This window comes from Ochlerotatus camptorhynchus, unplaced genomic scaffold, assembly GCF_037179485.1.
Source record: "Ochlerotatus camptorhynchus isolate MF236.1 unplaced genomic scaffold, CSIRO-AGI_Acam_v1.1 ptg000278l, whole genome shotgun sequence".
Lineage (NCBI taxonomy): Eukaryota > Metazoa > Arthropoda > Insecta > Diptera > Culicidae > Ochlerotatus > Ochlerotatus camptorhynchus.
The window spans coordinates 810,756-831,057 of record NW_027040767.1 but is presented as its reverse complement, the minus strand read 5'-3'; the positions used below and the strand labels follow the sequence as shown (position 1 = coordinate 831,057).

The window sequence follows — 20,302 nt, the reverse complement described above, 5'->3', positions numbered from 1 at the left end:
ATACGATAGAATTATATTTCCATCAGGAGCTCGTTCTTCGCCAACAACACAACCAGAGTCCATTTTGCGGTGCATTTTGTTCCACCAACGCTGCTATGGCAAACAATTGAATTAACAACTCGCCCTGTCTGTCCCTTTCTGTCTCGAACACGTTCACACCTCTCTGTCCTACTAATGTGTTCACGTACAGGAACACTTTGACTTTCCTCGTCCTCTCCTGCCGTAGTCCACCGCGATGGCAGTGTTAATTGAATTAAATTCTATTAGAATTTATAATTTAATCATCGTTATTGTTTCACTCTTCATCCGACCGTTTGCCGGGTTGTGTTCCAAAGAGTGGCGCAGATCGATGCGCTTTCAAAGGAAGTGCTGGAAATGTTGCTTTGTTGTAGTGTAATGTTCTAGCGGTTGGGTTTATGGAATTTCAAGCACCCACTCTGAGAGCTCTTTTGCGGATGGAAACACTTTGACACGCGTGTTTTTAAAGCAGAGGTAAAGGTCAACGCCTTAGATATTTGAAATGACAGCGTGTTACATATAATTCTATTTCCTATAATGGAAATCGTTCGATACCTATTTGACTTGTTCATCACACACTCAGAGTGTAAGGAGGAAGCACCTGAAGTCACGGTAATAAACCGTAATTTTATAATTGTTTTATTAACTAGCATTAAACCGTATTATCATCACCAAAACATCAAAATGATCAACGACCAGCTGTTGCTCCACCTCCTTCACCAGGGGGAAGATGGTTTAAAGATGTTGCTTCCGAACTGGGTTAGCAGAAGTCTCTCACGTTGTTGCTCGTAATCGCATGTTTTATGGTGGCCATAAATTGGATGTGAAAGTTATTGTTTTGGTTTGCGCTCTGCTATGGAATCAGTCACCAGCAGAGGTCTCACACTCAATGGGCGTTTTGTTGCGGCAGTTTCAAATGTTGGTCCGAAGTGGTTTTTAAACTGCTGCGTCTCGAAACGACCTTGTCGTGTTGTAATCGGTTGCGGTTCCATTTTTATTATGCGAAGTTTTTCTGAGCGAAAATCGATGCTGTTATCTTTGCTATGTTGATCGTTAGTATTGATGGTTGAGACTGAGGATAAATTAAAATAAAAAACCGGTTGAATTTTTTATTTGTTGGCATAACTAATCAAGTGATTTAACATGCTTATCTACTCACAGACAGTGATAAATTAACTTCAGTATGCATAAGCGAATTTCTGACGCCTAAAGGGGCTGTTCATTAACTATTTAGATAGTTTTTTTTGGGATTCTTGCCCCCCCCCCACCGGCTGCGTAGTTAATGAACAGCCTCAAAGCACAATTTGAAGGATAAATTAAGAACCGCAGTTTTGTACAGTTCTGTTGTTGTCGATCTACCTTCACTTACAGTCCACGGAAAGAGCCACTTTTAAGATTAAGCCGTTTCACTCATTTGTCTTTATCATATAAATGATTTCGAGCAAGTCTTTTGTGCGCTTTTTGTAGTCTTGGGTGGATAGCTTTTATCCATCGTTCGAAATTAATGATGCATACCCACATGGCGTGAATGGTTTACTTTTACTTAGTAGGAGACGAATGAGATAAAGCTGCCAAAAATTATAAATTCTCAAAAGTACGTCGATCGGTAGCTTTACACGACTGGATTCTTCCTTCTGTTGCCAACATCATGCTCCAAAATTAATTGAATCTACTTGTCCCAGGCAAAACAAGGTGGAAGGAAAACCAACCCAAGCTAAAGGACAACCCAAAAATGCACCTCAAATCACCTGATTAATATTCATACATTCACTCTTCAAAACAGAAAAAGTCGGAAGTGCCCCAAGGTAGCAAAATGTAAACAAGATAAATTATCTTCTGCTTCATCTCCCAGAGCGCTCCCCCTCAAATGGATCAGCAGAAACTTGTCAGCTTCATTTTCCAGCATCACGTTCTGTCCTCTCCGTTCGAGGCTGATGGTGGACCACGGACAGGCAAACTCATTTGGATATTAATAATGTGCATTATGCGCTGCGGCTTTCAATTTTCTTTCCTACATACCACCTCCTCTTTGGGTACCTGACGTTGTCGTCGAAACAAACACTCGATTTCCATCTGTCGTGATTTCTTCCCCTTTTTTTTCGTATGCAACTGTGAAAAATGGGTAAACACAACAGACTCGAACCTCGGCTGGGCAGTGAGGATGATGTCAAAAATTGGGGGAGGCAAAAGTTTTTTCATTAAAAGTTTTGTCCCAAGAAAGATTACCCCAAGACGAGTAGGGTCTGGTGACAGAAATGGTTGAACGAAGCAAAGGTGAGATTGTATGTTAACACAGACAGGGCTTGCCCAAGCTACATGATACGGAATTCCTATTTGTTTATGGAGATAAAATTCTCGCTTCGGTTCATTATCAAAAAATGAAAGGAAGAAAACACTGTTCTGATATACCTACTGATATTCTGCATCATTGGGCTGGGGATGGATGTTCGAAAGGTTTTTGCTTCAGTGCTTCGGAATGTGGAAGCAATGAAGCGAAGTATGAATTCAATCGAAGTGGTAGATCACGTGGACGGTGTTCTATTTATATCTTGCACAGCATGGCTGCATGCTGAAATAGATCAACGCTTAGTCATCATGCGGGTCCGTTGCGACATATAAGTGAACCTGTAGATGCATCGAGAATTTTGCATTTTATCTACGCGGTGAATTATAATTTTTAGTTGGACACGAGATTTTACGTTTATGGCTTGCACATACCTAACTAGTATTGTAATTATGATTGCATTCTGTAGGTTATGCAATATGAGGCATCAGCATTTCGTAATATTGCATCTACATTGTGATGATAAATGAATGATAATGGATGCTAGTTTCACCCCAATTTTGGTGAAAAAAATTCTGTTCATTCTATTTGTCTTAATTTGGGTACCGTAATGCATCAAATACTGAACGGTTGGTTGATCCGGAGATTTTTTTTTATTAAATTTGGAGCACGAATGTATTTCCGAACCAAACATTTAAAAACCCTATGCATTTACATTTATCTGTGTATGGATATAAATTTACATGCACGTACGAATAAGTTTCAGCTTTTATTAGTTGAATAACAATTAGTACGATGAGATAGTTTGAGTTTTCCCGCTCACAAAAAACGACTTACCCATTTTTTACTTGTGTTATGGAAAAGCAGCCATTTCTCGAAAAAGTGATCATCTCTACTGTATGGCTCCAATCTTTAGTTCACAAACGATTAGCTTCTATCCACAAGTTTGTACTTTAAATTAAATATGATATGTTTAGCATACGCATGTAAACCTCAATTTGGGTTTAATCTAAGACAATCGGTTAAGCATTGTGTTGTATCAAATACATCTAAATATTGCCACATTAGTTGTCCTGAGAGCTGCTGCCTCACGTTTTCCATTCATTAGTGATTGCGAAATGGAAAACTACCCAACAGAACAGAACAGAGCAACAATGTTTTCCTATCGCATTTAATCTTAGAATAATTAAAATTTCATTAAAGTCACGCACATGCTACCGCACAGACAAGCGCACATTCACCGCCTGCTTGCATTGGTTGCTGTGGTATCTTCCCTCCCCCTTTTCCAGCCACCCTTCGCCGGCATCGGGCATATTTATTAAAACGCTATTTGTGAAATCCCTCGCATCTTTCTTTCATTCATTCTCTTTTCGTTTGGATTTTCGGCTTTGGTAATGCTCTTGTTGTTGAACTCGTAGACATCGTCGTCGTCATCATCTCATTTCTGCGAGGCGACCATTAGGCAAGATGGTCCTTTTTTGCTGTACACTATATTTCGACTGTGTCTCTTGTTCGCCGATCCTTAGTGCATATTTTCCAACTGCCTCTGCCTCCTCTGGATCCCTTTGCCTTTCTTGTCCATCAATTTGCAAAAACCAGGCTGCCACGCCGTGTCCGGCAGCCTGAGCAGACCAAAGTGAATGTAGATTATTTGTGCATCACTCAGAGCCAGATATTTATTAAATAGGATTAATTCATAATTAATGAATCAGAACACAAGAGAAGGCAAATTAGTTGATGGGGTTGTTTTTAGCCAAGCAGAAAGGCAAAGTGAGGCATGATTGGGAACGTTCACTAGGGGGTTAGCACAAAATTACGTTTTACCGAAAACATTCTTACCAGCGTGGCGGCAAGATCTGTCGATGCGGTGGCCATGTGCATCTAATCAAATTATTCAGTTGCTTATGCGATTCAGGTAGTGGCATAACCTGTCAACGATTCCATAATTTACTGCCCAGGTTCAATAATAATAAATTGAAATAAACTCTCGATGGGCTGTGCTTCTCTTCCGATGTTTAATAATTGCGATACTATTAGCATGATACTTTGTAGTTGTGTGGCTACATATGGCATGCATGCAGATTTTTTTTCGTGATTCCAGAGTTTCGTCATTCGTGGAAGATGATTGTCACGTACAATTTTATAAACCAGAAGATTTTTTCTAACTTGTCGTTTCTTGTGTAATCCTTTCGTTCTCCTCTATTTTGGATAACCATTATCCCTTTCATTATCCTTGAACAGACTTGTCCGTCCTTGGTATTATTAACGACGTTCGTGGAAAGGTTTAAACCCTTTTTTCGCCATTTTCTCCGTTCATGTAATTTATTCATTCGTTTTCTTTCCACCAATTTTAGAATGTAAATTGCATTGCATCAGAGAAACTTGTATTTACGGTCAGTTGTGCTCAAATCGTCCATCGTGGTACATTTCTTCTGGCAGCAGCATTTTAAGAGGGGCCACAATTACCTTCATTAACACAGGAAACATAAAAAAAATCAGGTTTTTGTCCCGGTTCAAATAGGATCTGCGAAAATCATTTGCGTTCATTTGAATTTTGGAGCAAGAAATCTTCTGAAACCGGGTACTGTAATTTTTTCGACCGGATAATGTTTGCATTAACTTATCATAATCTGTGAATGAAAATTTATCAGCCTGAACCAGCAGCAGTGAGTGCGCTCTGTCGTTCGAGTGTGTCTTGGAAGACACGTGAACCCTTTCTCACACTTGTTCTCCCCTCTGAGCTCTGTTGTCGGGCACTAATTGGGACGGAAAATAATAAGTGTGAGATCACGTTCCGGTGCCATTTTTCAATTTTCCAACTTGTTCACGAGGCATTGCTGGCGAATAATGCTAATTATGTCGGAAACAAACAATCCGCGTTCACTAACACTAGAGGGTATCTACAATCTGTTGCATGTGACGTGGTTTTGTGTGGTTTTTGACAGCGAACCTGTCAAGGAATAACGGACGAAGATGTCTCCATCTGGGAGAAATTTTAGGGAAATGTGAATTTGTTGAAAAGTGAAGGGTAAATTCACCGCGAAATCGACCATAAATGACAAGTTCGTTGCGAATAGCGGTATGATCGGGAGGGGTTTCGATATAAAACCAAAGATGGCCGACAAATATGGCAGGCAAATAGGGTAACAGATTACAGGGAAGTATTGTAATTGAATCTATTTACGATGGAATGCCTTTGCATTTTCAGAAGGTAGTGAAGTGTGAAAATTGTATCCCGAAAATTGGTAAAAGCTTTACAATTGTGTGAAAATTACACAACTTAAAATAAATACGGATGATCAATAATGTGTACAATGTACATGAAGCAAAAAGAATTGTGTTATAATTGTGATAACGTTTTGAAATGATTGCATCTGAATGATTTATTTAACGTTTTTATCTAAAGTTACAGCTGACTGAGTTCTTTAAATGTTTATTTTCGCTAGCAGAGATCTGTAATAGTTATAATATGGCTTGAATATAATTCAGTTGATGGTGAGCCATCAAAGTCACGATCATTCCAAATACTTGCCGGACTATCAGAAAGCGAAGTTTTACTATAAATTTCGACATAATATTTATCAACTCAGCTTCTATCAAGCTCGTCGATTCAAAATGTTTCCCTCTGTTGATGTAAATATCAAATAATTCGAATGAAGCTTCGAAAGTCTCACCGTTTCTACTTAGCTTTCCCTCACCAGAAACTCAAACCATGCATGATTTGCTTCGAACAAGCCGCTCAACTCGAACTTGTTATTAAACAATTTCGAAATAATTCAGCGTCTTACAGTGGGATGGCGCTTGATTCGCGACTCGGAACAGCAATAGTCTCATCATCTCCTTCTCACTAGTGGGAAACCGTAGTAGTCGTTGATCGCAGCGTAGCAAAAATTTACTCCGCCTCAAAGAATCAAGAGAACTACGATTCACGTACATGCAGGTCTAACAAGGAGGACACATTGTTGAATTCCGTCCTACTTTCACACACGGAGAACGAAATGTGTCTTGCAATGTTGATACCAGTTGTCTTTGCTCGGTCCCGAGCATTTCCTCGTTTCATACAACGATTTTTTTTTGTTTAAGCAGAGTGTTGTTTGCTCGCATTATCATCCAAATCGTTTTTTTTGCTTTCTTTCTACGCTGCTGGCAATGCGAAGAGAAATGGAAAAGTTTTCCTCATTTCCCAGAGCTCTTTTCGAAGGGTTCGAGAAGGAGCCACAAGCAGTGTGCCATGGTATCACTTTTGGGAAAATGGAATTATTCTGTTTGCTGAAAGTGGCATTCTCGGTGAACGAGTGCGGGATCGAAATTGGTGTTGTAGCCTGAACATGACTTGCTGACGGGAAAGCCGAATTTCAGAAAGTGTTTTTTGGCATTTTCTTGAGTTTGTGTGTTTGAGAAATGTAAAGGTGAACTTGGAGGTATTGATCGATACAATCTAACTGAGTGAATAAATTCTACACTATTGAAAGAATGAATTTGAATATGGAAAACACTGGCGTTGTTTTGTTATATGAATCTATCATTTTTACTTTTTCAGTACCACCCGATATCAGGGTAAAAGTATTCAGTTTGTTATTTTTTCGTCTAATTTTAACCAATTTTACTGAAACTGGTTCCAATTTTCAACAGTTAAATGAACTCTGATACTGGAGAAAACACTGAGAAGCAAGTACACATAGGTAACTTTGTTGGTTCGAATACCGCCGGTTGTCAGATTTTGTCACAAATTTTCTCATAAGACACTATTGTTTCCCACTTGCTCCTCAGTATACTCAATGGATCGAATATAAACTGAATAGTGTTGATGGGTTGATTTGTTTGTCCGTACTGAGTACCCATGCTGCCGATGCCAGGGAGGCAGCTCCCACACCTGGACCCTACCCCTATCGACCCATCAACTCATGAACTGGGGACCAACGGCGGAAGGCGTGATCAGAGATGTTATGCCTCAGAACATACAGGCGGCGCCGACTGGGATTGAACCCAGGCCTGCTGGGGTGAGAGGTAATCACGATTACCACTACACCACTGGCACCGCTTTCTGAATAGTGTTGGCCAGCGCAAGTAACAATTTGGGTTGTATGTACATTCTGTAGACCAAGATTTAGACTTGTAGAATGCTTTAAAACCTCATTAATACTTTCAATATTACTTGGGAGCTTTGCCGATTTTTTTTCTCAGGTTTGAATTTGAAATCTACAGTTTATTTGTAATCGATTGTAGCTAACTTCAGCTAATCTTGATGATAGTTGGCCAAACATACAAATGAAAGAAAAAAAACCTAATCTTTTGTGATGATGATGATGATGACAGTGGACATTGTAGCACGGAAACTAGTCCGATGGCTGTGGGTTCTCCTCACTATTGAACTTGATCAAGCTTAATAACCTCTGATTGATATCAGCAAATCGCTGTATGAAGGGTCAAAAACGAATGGATGGATTGATCGGTGATTCGCCTATTCATCTCCTTGGGACAGTAAAGCATCTCCTTCCAACAACTTGATCAGTCAATTGGTCAGAAAACGAGCCATCCAACAGGAAGGTGCCCCAATGAATGGGAAGTAGAGCCCGCCCTTTATCATCGAAAGATAATCTTTTGTCAGCACAAATTACATTAAACTGAAACCCGATTGGTAAATTAAACGCTGGCATGCATCCCTATAAAAATGCTTAAAGTCTCGATAAAAAATCGATCGTTTAATGTACAGTCTACGATAATAATTATGGTTTATACATGGAGTATAATTTGGCATATGTATTTACAGCGAACCTCATTTTCACCATAGCATTTCCATTAGGGTGGCCCAAAATAACACTTTGTCTGGAAACGGGGGCTCAGGCTGATAGCCAAGCATGTTACAAAACATCTTTTGTATGGCGGAAACTCTGTAAAACGTGATTTAGAGGTAGCTCCGATGAGATTTTTGGAAAATGTTGATTTTAAACAGTCATAGCCAGTGCTGAGATTTGTCATTCCATTGAAAGACTTCACGCGAGTTTGACAAAAGTATTTTTGACATCGTCACTGGAAGAATTGATTCCTAAAAAAATCATTCGTTTTGCCTTATTAATTTTTTCGCAGGGGTAATTTCATGCATTCTGTGTAACATAATTGTTATCCAGGCAGTTAATGACGTGGTTGTTGTTCGCTTGGATGGCTCCATGGAATTATTTTGCTTAATTCATTTAATTTCGTTACATATTTTGCTAATAACAAAAAGTGCACTTGTTCGCCACTGAGTTGTTTGGGGTATTGAGGTAAATACATTCGTAATCTGCATTGCAAATGGAATCGAAATACCGAATTTCATCAATTTAGGTGCACTAGAACTATTTTAAATAAGTGCGATTGCAATAGGAAAAAAAATCGCAATCTTAGCGCTTTTCAGTGGAACATCGCTCAATAAATATGACTTAATTGGAAAAACGAGTAAATAAATCAAGCTTATCTTGGAGTTATATGAATTTTGGGGCTTATGAAAATCATTATGTAGATCAAACTCCTTCAAAAGTCCAGCTAATCCAAATTACATTGGGATGTACTTCCCACAGCTCTTTCGATCTGTATTGTATAGGTCCCTAGCAAATGTGCCAAATTTTAATGTGTTTGGTTACTATCTGGAGTGGAAGGAGAATTTTAAAGCTTGTATGGGAATCGGAACAAAACTGTTCATTTACATATTATATTGGGTATGATTTTATTATTACACAGATAAAAAAAAAAAAAAAAAAAAAAAACTGACAGCTAGCTTATGGAGTCCGTATTTAAAGAAAAAAACGTGATCGTTTGAGATTTGAGTTTTGCAAATTTATTTTTAAGTTATGTCTTCGGGAAGATGCTTGAAATTGGATTATCTAACTAAAAAAATTTACAAATAAAAAAGCGTCAAATTATGAATCCCCCTAGAAGTGAGATAAAACTTTTTTTTTTTAAGTCAATATAATGCATTGGTGTCTTCAGCCAAGTTGACGGACGGACATATTGTTGCGAGAAAGTTTGCTGAATACGCTAATTATGTATGTCCTTGTTTAAGTTAGTTAAATAATATTTTTCATACACAGAAAAAAAACTAAAAAAAAACATCCATGCAAGTTCTTGCATGTAAACTATCTTTTCAAGTAAACTAGCTACTTGCAAGAAATTTTGCTTACAAATGAATGATTGCATACAATTTTTGGAATATTTCATAAATTTACACGATCTATAATGTATGATTTTGCCGCTCCATTTATGTGCATCATAGTAACGGAAATTTACACTACTTTTTCGAACTTTGTCCTTTACCCACTGAACTCAGTTTTTTTTATTATTACTTGTTTTGTGGTTGTTATAAAAATTTTGTATGTCATACAAAGTTGTGCAGAAAGCAAAAATAAAAAAAAAATGTTGGTTTATCTCTAACTTTACTTATTTAAAAAGTAAGAGGTTGTATCCGAGACACGACCGTAGATTTGACGTAGGATTACGAAAGGTAGTTTTGATGTCACAGCAAAAGTATAGTAAATATTAAATTGATTTCTTAACTCGTTATCAGTGAAAAAGTTCGATAGGTTGAAATTCGGAAGCAGTTTGAGAGTTCTGTTTTTGAGGTGTTCTGAGGTCCATGTAAAGGGCGAACACGAAATTATTGGGACACCGAAAATGTCATGCCAATTTTCTTATAATGTTTAGAATCAAACCAAAATTTTAGGGTAGTTTTATACATATATTTACTTCAAAAATCAAAAGAAAAGTTAATCGATGGAGCCTTGAGTGTAAAATTGAACGCATTTTCGCTTGATGCCCTCCATCAAAGTCTTTACAGTGTCATCCGGTACCAGTTTCTCAGTTTTTTTTTTCATTTTCTTAACATGTCCTTCTCGTCTTTGACTGTCTAAGAAGACAGTCAAAGACGAGAAGGACATGTTAAGAAAATGAAAAAAAAAAACTGAGAAACTGGTACCGGATGACACTGTAAAGACTTTGATGGAGGGCATCAAGCGAAAATGCGTTCAATTTTACACTCAAGGCTCCATCGATTAACTTTTCTTTTGATTTTTGAAGTAAATATATGTATAAAACTACCCTAAAATTTTGGTTTGATTCTAAACATTATAAGAGCTCTTCCGAAGTTCCCGCTTCATTATTGCCCAGTACTGCTCCACCGGGCGCAGCTCCGGACAGTTTGGCGGATTCATGTCCTTTGGAACAAAATGGACAGAATTGGCCTCATACCACTCCAGGACACTTTTAGAATAGTGGCATGATGCCAAATCTGGCCAAAATAGCGGAGCTTCGTCGTGCTGCTGCAAGAACGGCAAAAAGCGCTTCTCGAGGCACTCAGATGTGTAGATCTCGCCATTTACTGTGCCCTTTGTCACGGATGGCTCACTCCTCAGTCCGCAAGAGCAGATGGCCTGCCAAATGAGATATTTGGAGGCGAACTTCGACATTTTCTTCTTCTTAAATTTGTCGACCACATCGAACTTGCTCTTGCCGGTGAAAAACTCCAACCCCGGAATTTGCTTAAAATCGGCTTTTATATACGTTTCGTCGTCCATCACACAGCAGTCATATTTTGTCAGCATCTTCTCGTAGAGCTTCTGTGTCCGAGTTTTAGCCGTCGATTGTTGCCGCTCATCGCGGTTTGGGAAGTTCTGTACCTTGTATGTATGTAGTCCAGCTCTCTTCTTTGCATTCTGGACGTAGCTCTGCGACATGTCGATCTTTTTAGCCAAATCACGGCTTGAGACGTTGGGATTTGCTTTAATCATCCGCTTCACCTTTCCCTCCGTCTTTTTGTTCTCCGGTCCCGGTTTTCTTCCAGCTCCTTTGCCGTGGTCCAACGTCAACCGCTCCTGGAACCGCTTCAACACTCTGGAGACGGTTGAATGGTGAATGTTCAACATTTTTCCCAACTGCCGGTGCGACAGGTCAGGAAATTCCAGGTGTTTGGAAAGAATTTGTTCTCTCAACTCGCGTTGGTTCACCTCCATTTTCGTTGAATCGAAAAACACGACTTCGAGTTTGACAGCATGTACACAATACACATCAATGAGAAAGTGTGCAAAATTTGGTTGATTTTTACCCAATTGTAAAAAAATTATGCCCTGTTGAATGTGTCGCAATAATTTCGTGTTCGCCCTTTAGTCAATCCTGGACGATGTGTCTTAGATACAAGCTCTTACTTGAAGTCTTTAGTCAACTCTTTTATCAGTCATTTGTGGTTCTGAAATGGACCGATGGGTTGAAAGCTTGGAATCCAGTGAACAATGCTGTGGAATTCACATCGAAAATAATATTCGGAAATTAAATCTGCGTTACGGAAAACACATCAATCACAGAATCTGAGCACTGGCGTGCACAGGGTGGTACAAGGTGGGGCAAGGTGGAGCAATTGCCCCTCTTTTATAAATAAGATTCCTATTTCCACATTTACAGAATTATGATATAAAGATCATTTCATACTATAAGGGCACTGAAAACCTTTTATTGCGTCAGTTCCTTTGAGATGGTGCCTGAAAATTGTACCACAAAGGTGCATGAAGGGACAAACTTCAATGAAATTTTTTGGTAAAAAAATTGCAATTTCTGCCGTATTTTTTATTTTTCAAGGTGGTTCATGGAGAGTTAAAAGAAGAGGGTAAATTTAAGGTTGAAAAAATTCACCTTCGTGGTGGTAAATCAAAGAAAAAGCTTTATGGGCGATGAAAAAGCTCGTGGAACAATTGAATCACGTTAAAAATTTGGAGGTGTATATTTAACTGAAAATTTCTGGTGGAAAGTTCGCAACACTGTGGTGAATATACACAGCGAATGAGAACAACCCAAATTTGAGTTCAGTTCACTCATAATTGCCAAAAGTGCAGGAACTCAGCGATGAGTAAATGTGTCTCATGGTTTCCTGTGGAAAACCTAAAAAATCTGCCGGAAAATGAGGAAATTGATGAAAATTTTATTCAGTCTCGGAGTAGTACCAATAGACTGAGTGAATCCAATCTTTACTTTTCTCAAATTCGGGAATTTTTCCCTGGAAAATCCTGGAAAAACCTGAGAAAACATGAGACAAATTTTACTCATGGGAGATGAACCAGCCTGCGGCTGCAAATCTCGATAGTAAAGAAATAAAAAAAAATTACTCATCGCTGAGTTCCTGCACTTTTGGCGATTATGAGTGAACTTAACTCAAATTTGGGTCGTTGTCATTCGCCGTGTAGAGGCAAGGTTAATTCATTTTTCTGGTGCATAATTTGCATCGGTCTGATGAATGGAAGCTTCATTGAAAATTTATGGTGGAAAATTTGCACCATTCTGTTGCATGAAGAGGCAAAGTCTGAAAATTGCATGGTGAAATAAACTTCACTGACAATTTTTGGTGCACCGTTCTGGTGAATGGAGGAGCATGCTTTATTGAATATTTCTGCTACAAAATTTGCATCGCTCTGATAAATTAAATGAACAGAAAATTTCTGGTGGAAAACTTGCACTGGTTTGGTAAATGAAGGCACAAGCTTTATTCAAAATTAAGCTTTATTGAAAATTTCTGGTGGAAAATCTGCACCGTTCTGGTGAACGGATGGACAAGTTTTTCGGAAAAAAATTTAGCTTAAATTTGCATCCTTCTGCTGAATAGAGAGAAAAACTTTAATATTAATTTCTGGTGTAAAATTTGCACCATTCTGATGATTGGAGGGAAGCTGCTTTACTGAAAATTTATGATGAAAAATCTGATAATAGGGGCAAGCTTTATTTGGTGGTAAACCTGCAATATTCTGATGATAGGAGAAGCAAACTATATTGAAAATGTCTGGTGGAAAATAAAGAAAAGGAAATCTGCACCAATCAGAAGATTGGAGAAGCAATTTTGATTGAACATTAACGGTGCAAAATTTGCATCGTTCTGGTCAATTGAAATTTTCTGGTGATAAATATTCTGGGGGCAAGTTTGTATTGAAAATTTCTGGTGTAACATTTGCAACAATCTGCTGCATGGAGGAGCAAGCTGAATTGAAAATTCCTGTTGTAAAAATTGCACAGTTCTGATGAATGGAGGGGCAAGCTTTATTGAATATTTCTGGTAGAAAACTACAACGTTTTGGTGAGTGGACGGACAACTTAAACTTGAATTCCGAGAAGAACCTCAAGAGTATTGAATTCTGAGGACAGTTCCAAAAGAAAAGATTTCTGGGATGATTCCATGAAAATTCTGCGAATAATTTGTAATGTATCTTGCAGATAGTTCCAAGATAATTCTGAAAAGAATACCGAGAAAATTAAATTTTGAGTCAAATTCTAAAGGGAGAATTTCAAGCGAGTACCAATACTTTCTAGCTCCGTCCGGGAATAATTTCTGGATAATACTGAGGAAATTCTTCTGAAACTCTAAGGGAATTTCAGTTCTAAGGTATTCTGAGTAAAAGTCAAGAAGAGTTCTAATAATAATTCCAGAGGACTTCTAAAAGAAGGCACATTGAATTATATCGAAGACAACATATCAAGAAGACTGGCAGCTTTTGAATTTTCACATACAAACGCCATGAGATAGGTACAATCGTGTCATCTGCCACTCAAAGGTAAATGCTTCTAACGATTTTGATAGCAAAGAATACATCCTCAGAACAAATGTTTGTGTATTTGTTCTTAATTTTTTATGCGTTGACTCCACCTTCACTCAAGCGCAGTGCTACTGTATCTGTCGCCTGAATTCTGGCAAAGTTACTGGTCTTCTTGATATAATGTCTTTGATTTTTATACACAACTTTTACGAAGACATTAGCTCCCTCAAATGAATATAATCGGAATAAATAATCTGTTCCCGCCATTTTTGCACTGGAGTTATATTTTTCAACGACTATCGAAATTCTCGGAATCGGGAAATGTTTTTATTGAGTGCCGTATAAAGTTCATTATTTTGGAAAGCTTTAAAAGTTGTGTCCAGCCATGTATTTGGCATAGCATGATATGCCACGAGTGGTGGGTCTTAAATTTGTTCAAAATTGGCAACGCTAATTTTTTTTTTTTTTAATTTGTCATTGCTTTTTGGGAAACTACTTCACTGATAGTTTGATATAAATCAGGAATAGTTTAAAAGGTAGAGAAAGACAGGAATTTTAAGTTAAATTAAGTTAAATTAAAATTTCAGCCATTGACCTGTGGTCAAGGAATTTCAACTGGTGTGCTTGCATTTCTTTTTTCACTTAGTTTTAGACAGGGTGCCTTCCCAGGGCTGGTAGCAGGTCACTTTTAAGTGACTTGGTCACTATTTTGAAGCCAGTCACTAAAAAGTCACTTTTTACGCCAAAAAGTCACTAAAATCACTTTTTCCCTAAAACTTTATAAAACACTATTTCACTTTTTCACTACTAAAATAGAGTGAAATTTTAAAATATCAACAAAATGCTTAAATTTAGTTCTTGGCTCTAAGAAAGTCTAAAGTAGTTTAACAAAATATACATACCTGTTAAAAAATAGATTTTTTTTTACCAGAGTGACCAGTGAACCGCAAAACTTTAGAAGACCAGGACAACTATTGGGAAATGCCTTCAATTTCGATTAAAATCGGAGGAAATATACCTTCTTTCCCAGAAAATAAATTGTAAATCTTGTAAACTTTACAAGTATTTGTCTGTGATATATTTTCAAAAGTATTTCAAGGATGATTAAGAACTTTAAAAAATCTAAAGTAAATTTCAAGATAATTTTAAAGAGGATGACACCAATACGTATCAGAGAAGAATGCCAAAGTACAGACTACGAAAGTCTCATGTAAAATAAAGTTCTCTGGACCGGGAATTGAACCCAGCCACCTCCAGCATGGTCTTGCTTTGTAGCTGCGCCTTTACCGACTGAGCTAAGGGAGGCCCCATGACTGACCACCCTGCAAGATTAAAAAATCGTGGTTTTTTTAATTTTCTGAAATATCAGAGTACGATATACTAGCATTTAGTTTATCCATATTAATGGATAAACTAAATGCTAGTATATCGTACTCTGATATCTCTGATATCACAGAATATCATAATAGTTTTATCATATTATTACTACACACTGCCTGAGACCGACACATGCAAGCGGCCCAAATGACATAAGAAGCACTTGAAAGAAACGAGAAAATCAATTCAATCAAGCGTATTTTTCGTCGAGTTGCGTATGTTATGGTTTGGGAACACTTAATTTTACATGACATGTTTGCCTCAAAGATGGATGACGTCTCGTATAAAAATAGTTATTTCTTAGTGTGTAGACATGCACCATTCGATCTGTATTTACATTCAGGCAGAGGGTACGACCTCTCGTAACATCCATAGATCATGAAAATGATGACTAGTGGTGTTCAAAGAAGATCGTCCGATGTTATTATTCGAGTGCAAAACTCTACTGCCGTCTCATTATCGAGAAAAATAGATTACCTGGTAGCTTTTGGTTTTGTTTCAAAGGCTTGAAAGTCAAGCTCTTCTTCTAATGTCCCAGCACTTTCACGTATTTTTTTTTGTAAAGCACGTCATTGACAAAAATGACACCAAATGACTTGAAATTTCCAAAGATTGTTCTAAAAGAGTAAGCAACAAGTAAAACTAATTTCAATGTTCAATGACGAACTCGGCTTTCAATCAAGAACACAAACAGTTGTCAACATGCTTTTGTGCAGTTGCAGAAAATGACATTTGATTAAGCTTTACTTAAATTTTCCTCGTTCAAATAATTTACAGGTTATGAAAGAGTTTTATCAGCTTTATCTTTGTACTCCTTGGAAGTGATTCTTAGATTAACTGTGAATTAAATGCACCTTCTCCAGTTCTGATGATGCTTGCTTACAATTATTTGAAATATTGGAGGCTAGAATCTGTTAGTTTTATGAGCGAAACCCATGCATAATACAGTTAAAATAATGCCCACAAAGTTTTAGATCAACGAACTTTGTACTAATTCGGCTGTGAAAAAATTAATATCATTCCAAATGACTCCATCGCTTGTTCTCATTCCTGTTTAAAAATTTGCAATGGAAATATCAAAACCGACCTGCTGATGAGAAAACCGACCGCCTTCAAACGACAATGGCACAGTAGGACATTTTTGGGTCCATATTTCCTAGTTTTTTTTTCCCCTGCAATCAATGGGGGACAGCACAGGCCCCACAGGCTCCATGCTGTGTTTACTGAATTGCTTCATTCACTCCCATTAGTTGGTGGGACGAGATTCATAATTTCGCTCCCCTGAGATTGAGGCAATATTTCATAAATATTAAAATGAGCGCAATCTCCCCACGTAGGCAGCTATGTTTCGTAAGATATTTAGTCTTTTCCTTGCACAGCTTGATAGTTCAATTGTGAGGAATCATTTTGGTTGATGAATTCGTCAATATTATGGTAAGAAAATCACTGAAAAAATGTGGATTCTACGTGATCAAGCAGGTTTTAAATAATCATGGCATTTAAATGCATCAAATTTGGGCTTTTCATCTTTGTTTGATTCTACTTTACCTTGGAAACCAAAGATATATTTCGATAGGAAAATGGAACGTTATCAAATTGGCTTGTGGAAGCCGCACTTGTGAGAACATGTATTGATTTTTGGTCCAAGTTGCTCGGCTAGGTTTGCGCGCATGTATTGGTGAATCAACTTGAATCACGTGTCCGTATCACTTGTACAGTATAGCAACACGAGTCTATTACAGCGTTAGTAACAATACACAATACACAGGACGGGTATGGTTTTAGTCAATTACCATAGTCGGAGCATGCGCTCAGTGAGTTTTCCCACCGGTAACCATGGCTTTATGCTAATGATGCCCCGGATGACGAGCAACGACACAACCACTCTCATCTCGTATCGAGAGCTGCGTATATAGGTGCTACGCACGCTGTCGGATGCTATTTCGTGTGGTGTGAATGTGGTGTTATCATTTCACTTGAGGTTGTGTTGGTTGGGTTGCCTGTTGTTACATGCAGTGGGGTCCATTTTTATAAGGTGCTCATTTTAATTCCACTTTTGTGGTAGTGCTGATGATGTGATGGTGGCTTATTTTGTACACTGCTAATAAGTATATCCTCCTACACGCTTCGGATGAATGTGTTCGTGAAGACCTCCAAAAAGAAAGAAAGGAAAAAACATGGCAATCTGTAAATAAGATCTCACTCTCATCTCAATAGCAAAAAGTTACTTATTCTGGTCCCCGTTGCTGAATTCAGAAGGGAAAAATGCCTTCTATCTTCCTTCCTACATGGAAAATAAATTACACCCAAAAGTGTAATTTATTTTTTCGCATTTCTTCTCCCCTCCTGTACTGCTAGCGTAATGGTCCGGAAAATACCTTTACATTTGGTAGCTCGCCTCTTGCAAGGAATCGGGAAAAGTGCGCATATTACGTAAGTTTTTCCATCATCTCGCAAGGTGGTACCATTTTTCTGCTATTGAAAGCGAACAAAAGACCGACACATGAGGCTTTTCTCAACTTGTTTCCAAATTTGGTCCATATGTTCGGGAGGCCACTCATCGGATTTGATGAAGCGGAGAATAATGTATGCTTTTATTGAAATTTACGACGGGCGCTAGATTACACCATTTTCCTTTTATCTTCGTCATTGTGTGTTGACCGGATCGATATTTCCTCATTTCAAGGGAAGCACTCGGAAGCGATGAAAGCCTTAAAAGGCGAATGCGGAATAATTTATTTCTGATGGGGGGCTCCGTGGCAAAGCCTCTCGAAAATTCCTTCCGTAATCTCCTAATTTTGATCACGAGATCCCACTCAAATGATGCCAGGCACTAGCATGAAGCTGAGTCCTAAGGTTGGTGGAAATAAGCAGAGGAGGGTAACCGAAAAGAATAGCGGAAATCAACCGTTCGAAATGAAGAAAGCTGAGCTTGCGATGTTGGGCTCTGTCATCGTAAAGAAATAATTTTATAGACTGTGGGAATCGAGAATTAATTTGATTATACGAAATTTCATCTTATTCTTGGGTGAGAGAAAATTTGGGGATGTCGTAAATTAATTAAATTTTAAACCAGTGGGGAACCGACAAAATGAGCCTCTTCTCTGCGGTAATTGGCGGCATTCAGAGGAGATTATTAATACTCCTGGCAATATCGCTGCAATTGGAGTTTTTTTTATTTCGTTGAAGAGATTAATTTTGTTGACGTTTTTAAGAGTGCTTCAAAATAAACGACAAAAAGCGAAAGGAAAGCAGTCGTCTTCTACTTTGTGTCATTTTGCATCGAAACAAACACTCAAAAGTCTCGTTTCAGAGCTTGTTTATGGTTTGTTTACCATGCTACTGATTGCAGAAACCCGAGATCGTCAAGCTACCGTTATTTTTCGTCAAGCATACAGCACCATCACTCACAACGTGCAACAAAATGTGCAAACAATATTGATCAATTTACGGCCTGGTCAAAGAAAGCAAACACCTCCCGATAATTATGGCATAATAAATAAATTATAAAACTATTAAGCTTTTTACAGCTTCTCAAGGCGAGCCCCGCCGAAGGTCATAAAGTCAGGGTGTGAGTGTAACCTTTTAGAGGAGAAAGAGGTAGACAAGGCCGCCAGACAACAATTGCATGTACCGACGTCATTGCCGTCGACTCTAGGTACATCTCGTTGCCTTTTACCCCATAAACCTAGTAGACTGGAGTACGTCTAAAATGGCCCATAAAAATTACCCATCAACAGCCGACTTTGTTCTGGGTCTGCACTGTGTGCAGGCAACCCCTCGGAATTCCAGTGCATACGTGATACCGTCTGGGATGCAGTCTGCGCCTGACAGACTGCCACCATCCGTAGTAGTAGGCTTATCCATCCATCAATCAGCTGTCTGGGTTGAGACGATGTGGAATGGCCTAATACTACCTACAAAGGCGGAACCATGTTTCGATCGCTTCCCTCGCACATTTGTAGTAGGTCTCTTTGGGCTGTGTCGATCTTGTGGTTTTACGACGGCAATAATAACTGATTTTTGTGGCAGGCTGTTAAAAACTTTACGACATTTTTGTAAATAAATACTTTGCGCTCAGCTACGCACTCCGGAACACGTTGCTAGAGGTGAATCAACTCTGCACACATCGCCACACCCCCGATGAGGTTCAAATTTGTTTCGCCTACGAGGTTAAGAAGATAAATTATCACTAATTTCTTCTATGGCCGAACACATTCACTTCTTGAATCGAATAACGCACCTTTTCTGATGAGCGAAGAATTTTAATTAAAAGACATAATTAGATGGCACTTCAACTCCAGGAACCTTAATTAAACAGAGCGCTATTAAGGCCTGTTGTTTTTGGCCATGGCACAGTGAAACTATTATCTTGGATACCATTCGAAATTAGTTCGTTGAGACAGCAAAATTTATCGCACGAACCCACTGTTCGTAGAAGGTGGCAGCACATGGTGGAAAACTAATCAACACAAAAAGCTGACTTGCCGGGAAGAATTAAATTAAATTCTACAACCGCACCTTGCTCCACGATTACCAAGGATACGAAGACGGAAGCCACAAGACGTTTGGGGAGATGCTTTGTTAGAACATTAATTCAACCACTTTACAGCCATTCAACGGTGTTGTAGCTTGGTAGTAATTCTCTTACTGCTGGATGAGCAGGGGAAAATCGATTCTTCAAACCATTGCAACGCACTTCTAAATTTTAACTTGAAGCGTGTTTCTGGAATTTCAATTATCCGAAGCGAAAGTAAGTTGCTATAGCTATCGAGCAAAAGGTAGCTGAAGAATTTTGATCACGTTTACCAATTGTCAATTGGGAAGATGGTTGTTTTTCCACGTTCGTAATGGCGATAAGACAAGAATTGACGCTGGTACGTGACCAGAATCTCGAGTTGTTCGGACTTGATTGGAACACTAGCAGCGAGCAATAAAAATCGATTTTCCTTACTCACAAGACTTCTGTCAGTGATACTCGATTGTTCAGTCGAAGCGTGTTCGCCTCCATATTCTGTCATATCATCGATAATTTGGACAGTAAACGTAATTTTATGACCATTCCAAGACAAGTTCGTGCTCT

The 20,302-nt window shown here is 38.5% G+C and overlaps 1 long non-coding RNA gene across 1 annotated transcript in view; it reads left to right on the top strand.

Annotated features, from left to right (window-relative positions):
• LOC135706453 (uncharacterized) overlaps nt 1-20,302 on the top strand; it is a 315,707-nt gene that overhangs the window by 119,770 nt on the left and 175,635 nt on the right. The gene's annotated exons all lie outside the window — the stretch shown is intronic.